Source organism: Crocuta crocuta, unplaced genomic scaffold (genome assembly GCF_008692635.1).
Source record: "Crocuta crocuta isolate KB4526 unplaced genomic scaffold, BGI_CrCroc_1.0 scaffold395, whole genome shotgun sequence".
Lineage (NCBI taxonomy): Eukaryota > Metazoa > Chordata > Mammalia > Carnivora > Hyaenidae > Crocuta > Crocuta crocuta.
In genome coordinates this window covers 1,219,477-1,227,043 of record NW_027532601.1, presented here as the reverse complement: position 1 = coordinate 1,227,043, position 7,567 = coordinate 1,219,477, and positions in this window count along the sequence as shown.

Genomic DNA, 7,567 nt, shown 5'->3' with positions numbered 1-7,567 from the left:
ACATTATATGGTTCATAATATAACTAAATACATGATAATTTTTAAAAAATTCTTATCTGCATATATTTTCTGGTAAAACATAAACAATCTGGAAGTATGATAATTTAATTTTTGTCCATTTTTAGTATTTAACTCTATTTTGTTGAGTTTATCTAGAAAAATGACTAGAATGTCCTACCATTGGATCTAAGATACTGTCTTCCTAGCAAACGAGAGCAAATACGGCCAAGGTGGTGATACTACACATTTACTGACAAGTCAGGGAAGTAAGAGATATATTTTTTTCTTTTGGAGTTTTGATACTTTCAGGAGGAAGTGAACTAACATTCAAAATGTAGTTACAAAGTGACAGGAATTATAGGTAGGGGCTTTAAATGTATTCTGTCATATAATGATCACAACATGGGCCAAACATTATCTCCATTTTATAGTTAAAAATGGAAGCTTTGAGAAACATAGCTAGGTTTTGAGGCCTGGAAAATGCACTTACATCGAGAAGCTCATTCCATAATGTTGCCAGTAAGTGAAGTATTAACAGCTCTTTCCCCTAATTTTCGACTTACTTTGATAAGGAAAACATTCATCACTTTTTCCCAATGGTACCTTGGCTCATCCCAGGGTCAGGCTATCTTTCAACTAATTGATACAACTAACTAATGTACAATTTGAAAAGCATATATGACAGGACCATCTGCAGCAAACCCCTCAGTCTTCAAGCTCAGAGGGGTGGGGAATAGGGAGGACACATGGGTGAGATAAAGTAAAATGATGTGATGTTGTGGAAATTTAGATTTGGAAATGATTTTTAATCAAGTTTAGTCAGGAGATCCTCCGTCCAGCTGTAACCAAGATGTAATCAATAACTGACATTTCTAGCCCTCTTGTCTCCCATGTGATTTTATTGAACATGGGTTTAATTGACCTGAAAAAGAAACTTGTCTGGAAAGTCGTGTGCACTGCCAGCAAAATAAACTTTCCATATGGGGGGGGGGGGGGGTGCTGGACCGTTTTACATGGTAAAACAAACAAACAAACACAAACAAAAAGAATAGAAAGCTGTCAGGTTACTAGGCTGTAAATGCTTGAGAAATAACAGTCTAGGAGATCACTTTGATGAGAGAAACTATAAAATGTGGCAAGGATTTCCTTTCATTCGGTTTGCTCATTCCAGAAATTGAATTGGATTGGTTACCATGGAAGAACTCCACTGCAACCAAGCTCAAGAGGGGCAAAGTGGTACAAAGGTGTCAGACTTATACTATAAAAACTTAGCTCCCTTGACATTGTATAATCCATGAGGACTCTACTTCAAGGAAATGGACTTAAAGTGATTGCTCAAGGAAAAGTCCTATTTATTGGTAAACTCAGGCTACGCTCTTTGTCTCCTCATGCCTTAGTTTCCTCATCTATAAAATAAAAGTAAGTCTTGCATTCTTAGAATGGTATGAAGGCTTCTGGATTTAAGCAACTCAGGAGAATTGAAGCTATGTTTTCCCTTTGATCAAATTCTATCTTGTACACTGAACATCTTGGTGGTCTGAAAAATCTTTTGTGAGCTTCACGTTTCTTATCGGTACACTGAGAGAGTTGAAATAGATTGTCTGTAAAGTCCTTCCCAAATGTAATGCCAAATACTCGCACTCCCACAAATATCCTAGGAATAAGGCAGCCTTGCAATTACAAAATATTCCAGGCTCATAGAGCTGCTGTAGAAGGCAGTGATTTCACAGAAGCGCCTTCAGTTAGGAGACCTGCACTTGAGTGTCACAGGCCACATCCTTGCCCTGGGGATTTTGGCAAGGTATTTTGCTTGGAGCCGCACCGGCCTTGCTGGATGACAACACAGTGAGGAAATGGCACATTTGCACAGCTCCTGCCATGAGAAACGAAAACTGGTATCTCCTTCTACTACTTGCTCATGTTGGAAACAAGCCTGCTAGTATTGACCAGGCCTCACAATATTCCAAATCAGACCAATATTCCCCACACAGATTCCTCATAAGGAAAAGCATTCCTGCCTTTTCAAAAGAGACTTTAGATAAAAGCACTGTGGATAATTGTCAAAAGGCTCTTCCTAAGGGCCTTACAGATCCAAGACTTAGATAATAAAGGGGGTTAAGAACACAAGAGTTACAGCTGAGCCTGGCCCTGAGACAAAGAGCCTAATTTAGAGTTAAGGACAGATATCCACCCCCACCCAATTGTTTCTGCCTGGAGCACCGACCCCCAAGGCATTTGTGATCAGTATTTGGAGTGACTTATTCTGGCCTTGAATATGCTGACTGCACCCTGTGAAGGAACCTATTGTAGGAACTTCTTTGTGATCATGGGAGCAAACATTGTGTTTCCTGAAAGACCTGTTTTTCTTAATACTTCCCCTTAGGCAAACAAGCTATTGACCCCTGCTCACAAAAAACTAACTTCACCTTTTTTATGCTAAAAACATTGTCTTGTATACTAAAGATACCTTCCTTCCCCATAGGATAAGCATCTAACTCCCCTACCTCCATCACTATTGATAAAGGTTATGCATGAGTCTTCTCTATGTCCTGGGAAATTCTTACATATCAAGGAAATTTGTCATCAGAAATCAGTGTCAAAGGCAAATGCCACTTCTGTGCCATCCCCCAAACACTTGATGATAAAATAAAATTAAGCCCCAGTCAGAGCAGAGATGCCTGCCTGGTGACCAGAAAGATTCTCGTGGCCTCTCTCATCCCTCCCTCGCTGACACCATCCATCCTTCAGGGACCCCTGGACTTGGCTGGAGCCAGCCTCTGGCAGTATTTCACATCCCTAAGCCTGAATTTCTTCAGCTCTAATTTGAGGACAATCACAACCTACCACACAGAAAGGTTGGTATAGTTTTATTTGATTGTCTATATGGAAGTAATTTTCACATGATAAAATCCTGTTCACGTTGAAATATTTTGGCTATCATCAGTATAGCCCATTCACTTATTTCTCCCCAACAAAAATTCAATATTTTTATTGAATTTTAAATTTTAAAAATTCAAATTTTTTAAAATTCATATTTAAAAAATAACTGTAGTTTCTGTTTTTAGCAAGGTTATTTATGCATGCTCATAGTTTAAAGGGTCAACTACCTCTACAGAGCTCATTATGTAACATGTAGTTTCATGCCCTCTCTCCCTACAATCACTGATGCCAGAGGCAACCATTTTCAACTCTATGTGTGGGTTTTTTTCCCAAGTGTTAAACCTCTGTATATCTAAATAATCTACATATAGTGCCATTTCTTGTTTTTCTGTTCTAGGCATTATACGGACCTACCAATTATGGGACATGAGAATTTAGCAAAATGACACCCCCATCGCTCTACTACTAACAGATACATGCAGTTTTTATATTTCCATTCTCCCAATATAAATAAGTCATAATATAATTTTGGTCATCAGGGCTTAAATGAACTTGAGTACATAAATGCTATTCACAGCTGAACCACATAGAGTACTAGTTTTTTCTTCCTTTCTTGCATATTTATTTCTCCCTGATTTAATAATTGGCTTCTTTTCTTTATCTGCTACATTTTCTATGGTCTTGTTAATTCAGCCCCCAGTTCTCTCAGAATATGTCTCGATGCATTAAGTATTTTTACCATTTTTTTTTTCTTTTTGGAGACATCACTGAGTCTTCTGATCTTTCATTCAGGGCTTGTTAGTTACTAAGCCTACTGCCTGTGCCGTCCTGGAATTACTCTTTTTCACCATTGATTTGGATTGGTTACCATGGAAGAACTCCACTGCAACCAAGCTCAAGAGGGGCAAAGTGGTACAAAGGTGTCAGACTTATACTATAAAAATTTAGCTCCATTAGCATTGTATAATGTCATGGGAGCATTGTATAATTTCATGTTGCCTTCCATTACTTGGGCCCCATGTCTGCATTTTTATTAGTTTATTCCCTTGTTTCTAAAATGGAGTAACTTCTCCAGTAGCTTCCCTCATATTTTGTGTATTTTGAGAAGTTACATCAGAAAATATATTTAGTTTACTATTAGACTATCTTAATAGTTTAACTAGGTTTGGAAACAAAGTTGAAAATAATTTTTCCTTATACTTTTGATGCCATCACTCCAGTGTTGCTGTTTGAATGTCTGGGCCTGTTATGATCCTTTGTATACTCAGAACACTTTTCTTTGGAAAACTTTTAATATCTTCTCTTTCCCTAATGTACTGAAATCTCATGGTGATGTCCTGGTGTCTATTTTCATTTATCGTGCTGGTGCACTAGATGGTCTTTATGTTCTTTTCCAGTCCTGAGATTCACTGAGTGTCTTATTCTTAGCTGTTTTCACTGAGTACTTTAATGGTCCTCTTCTGTAATATGACAGACACACTTTTATAATAGCTCTTATCACAGTTTCATAATGAGTTGTCTATATCCAGAGCACATGGCATAATGTGCCCCATGATGGAAACTAAACTGACTTTTATTGTGTAAATGAAAATGAAATTATTTGTGATCTTCTGGCAGCATAGAAGTAGAAACATAGTACGTAATATGAATGTGAAAAATTAATAGCAGCTAGAGTTGTATTCATTTTTTTAAAAAATATTACCTCTACTTTAGAGATTTTACTAGAAATTTTGTAACTTTTTGTAATAAGTGACTGAGTTACCAACCTGAACAATTCGAGACTGCTGTCTGCAAACACTTGAAACTTGAAAGGAATGAAATAAAAATTGTTTGAGGTTCTTGAGGTTTCCAAAGACCTTTTAACACCCATTGTTGGTTATAGCCAGCATGTTTATAATCAAGGAAAAAGAAGTGTTCTGGAGACAGGCCTTCCTTTAACATTTGTGAGTCCCAAGACAAGAATATATATGGTGGCCCACATGCATATGTTTAAATATTTAGAATTCATAACTCAAGTTTTAAAAATGTTAAATAAAATAAGTTCTGGCCTCATACCTTAACAGCTATATTTTCACGAAGACCTGGAAGGCCAAATTACATTTAAATTATGGGATTCCTTGACAGCCTGGGAGGAGCCAGTGCTCAGTCCTTAGCTTGTCTCTCTTATCTTCTTACATTCAACTGGCTCTGTCAGATCTTTGAGGCATACTTACATGTAGACACACTGACACTATGGCCACACTGACAAGTCCCATTTGTATGCTTTACAAATAGCCTCCTTTTGGTCAATAGTTGGGAAAACAGTAAGCACACTGGTGGCCCAGTCAACACTTGGGAGGACAGTCTGGGGCCAGAGGCCTATCCAAACCATGAAAGTAGTCTAGGGGTTAACTGCAAAAGGAAATCAAGGCTCCTATGAAGACAAGTCTACAGAACAGACACAGCTTCCAGGTAGACTTGTCCTCTTGGCCCCATCGACTCCTCCACAGGAGAAAGGCCAGAATGGGGTCTTCTAGCAGCAGGGTCAAGAGCTGTCTCCTCCTGACTGGGGGCTGAAGATAGACTCTCAGAGAATAAGAGGAAGATGGCTGTGATCATTTGGCTGATTGATTGCAAATCTGAGAAGGAAACATAGACTGTTCTGGTCTATTCCTTTGACCTCTAACTACCTCTTCCAACTCCATAATCAATTCCATTAACCAAACAGGAAGGAATTGAATAAGTTCAGTCTTTTTACTTTCACTTTACATTACAAAGTGAAAGCAATGGAACATGAGACTTCTTGATAGATTATAATGGTCCAGCCTCGATAATAAATCAAAATTTAAATGTTTTGTGGTTTGAGGTAAGGCCTAAGCTGATGTTATCCTCTCCTTTTATGAAGCCTTGGAGGCTCACAAGTGCAGATTTAGACTTGGTGGTTTGGATATTAAAAACTGGTTCCTTCCATGGGTTTTATGTAACCACTTCAAATTCCAATAGACAAGAAATAAGGGCTCTAGTAGGAAAATTCAGAGTACAAAGCATGCCCACCATTGCCTCCAAAAAAGACCCTCAATGAGAATTTAGGAACTCAAAATATCTTTGTGTCTGATGGGTTGCCTGATGAATCCAGAAGAAGCTAATCTTTGAATTTCAAAAATTTTATAAACAATTGATGTCTTGAAAAGAATCTAGAGTCCTTCCCCCAACTCCAGTCCTCCCAATATTCTCCAATATTTTGAAAGCACTTCTAATTGCTTTAATTTCTTCTACCCTTTCTGCTAAGCTATAGAAACACAAAGGAAGACAAACCAAAATTGCCAAACCTTGGGGGGTAATTTTTATTTTTTTTATTTTTTTATTTTTATTTTTTTGTTATTTACTGGATGCTTTTATTGGGGGGGTAATTTTTAAATAAGAATTACCTTTTCAGTGCATAGTATTTATTTGTTGCTTAGTAAATACTGTTCTTCCTCCCTCTACCTCCACTTTAGTTCTGCCCACAAATACTATACATCAAGACAACTGGAAAATCAATTGCTAATAGTTTAGCTCACAGAGTGTGACGTTGGATCCAAGAAGTTTTATATGTAGCATGAGTGACAGCAAAAGGACAGCCAGGCAAGAGCCTCAGTATAAATCTTGTTTCTGTGTTTTCTTCTAGAGGTTCAGATCTTGGGTTGCATCTTAGACTCTGGTTCTCACAATTGCGGTAGTATGAACTTGGCATCTTATGCTGGTTAACTCTTTTGGATCTGAACTCACACTTCCTTTACCTGTTCAGGTGTGTTTTCCCGCCTACATTTGTCCTATTAATTGTCTTGTTCTTTCTCCTGCCTTTGCATAGCCATTGCACTGGTGTAACCCAGAAGAACACAGTTCAGATGTGTGCCCAAGATAGGACACTACCCACCTTTTTAAAATTAGAATAAGGAAATGCTTTCAGCTCTCAGTTCATTACCTCCAGGGTCATTTCATGCCTATCAATTCTTATTGCCACCTTCAGAGTTGTCTTTTTTGTGTGAAATTTGTGCCATTATAAGGACCTAGGCATTAAAAAAAAAAAAAAGCAAATACAGCAGAACATATATACTGCTATTGGCATGGCTCTTTGGTACATTTTCCTTAAGAAGACAAGTGCTTGCATCAATAGTGCTCCTTTGCTCAGCGTATTTTAGGAATTACTTATTTTTTAGAGATGCCTCACAAACACATTTTTATTGTTATTTCTAAACAACTAAACTTTTTGGAAAGAAGAAAAACAAATATCGTCAAGATCCTTCAGAAAAGGAATTTAAAAATATATATCCACACCATGCATGATATTACCTAGCTTGGCATTTTATGCTTTTCACAAGATTTGGCTTTCCAAGTCTTTTCCAATTTGAAAAAAAAAAAAGTCTATTCTTCAGGGTGCAAACTGTGCAGCTGCAAATAAAACTATAAAAACTAAAATCCAAAAGCACTGCCTCTGGTCAGCATAAAGAAACATGCTAAAGACCCTCATTTCTGTCAAGACAGTAAGAAATTACCAAATAAAACAAAATCAAAGTTCTACTTATTATCATTAAAGAGCTGTGGACACAGAGACATCTGAGAGAACTAAGGTTTAGAGACATGAGCTCTTCTAAGGTGAGCAAGAGAGAGTAGATGTTCCATACATGGGTTCAGTTGCTGAGCCTGGAATAGAGTAGGCAGGGGAGCC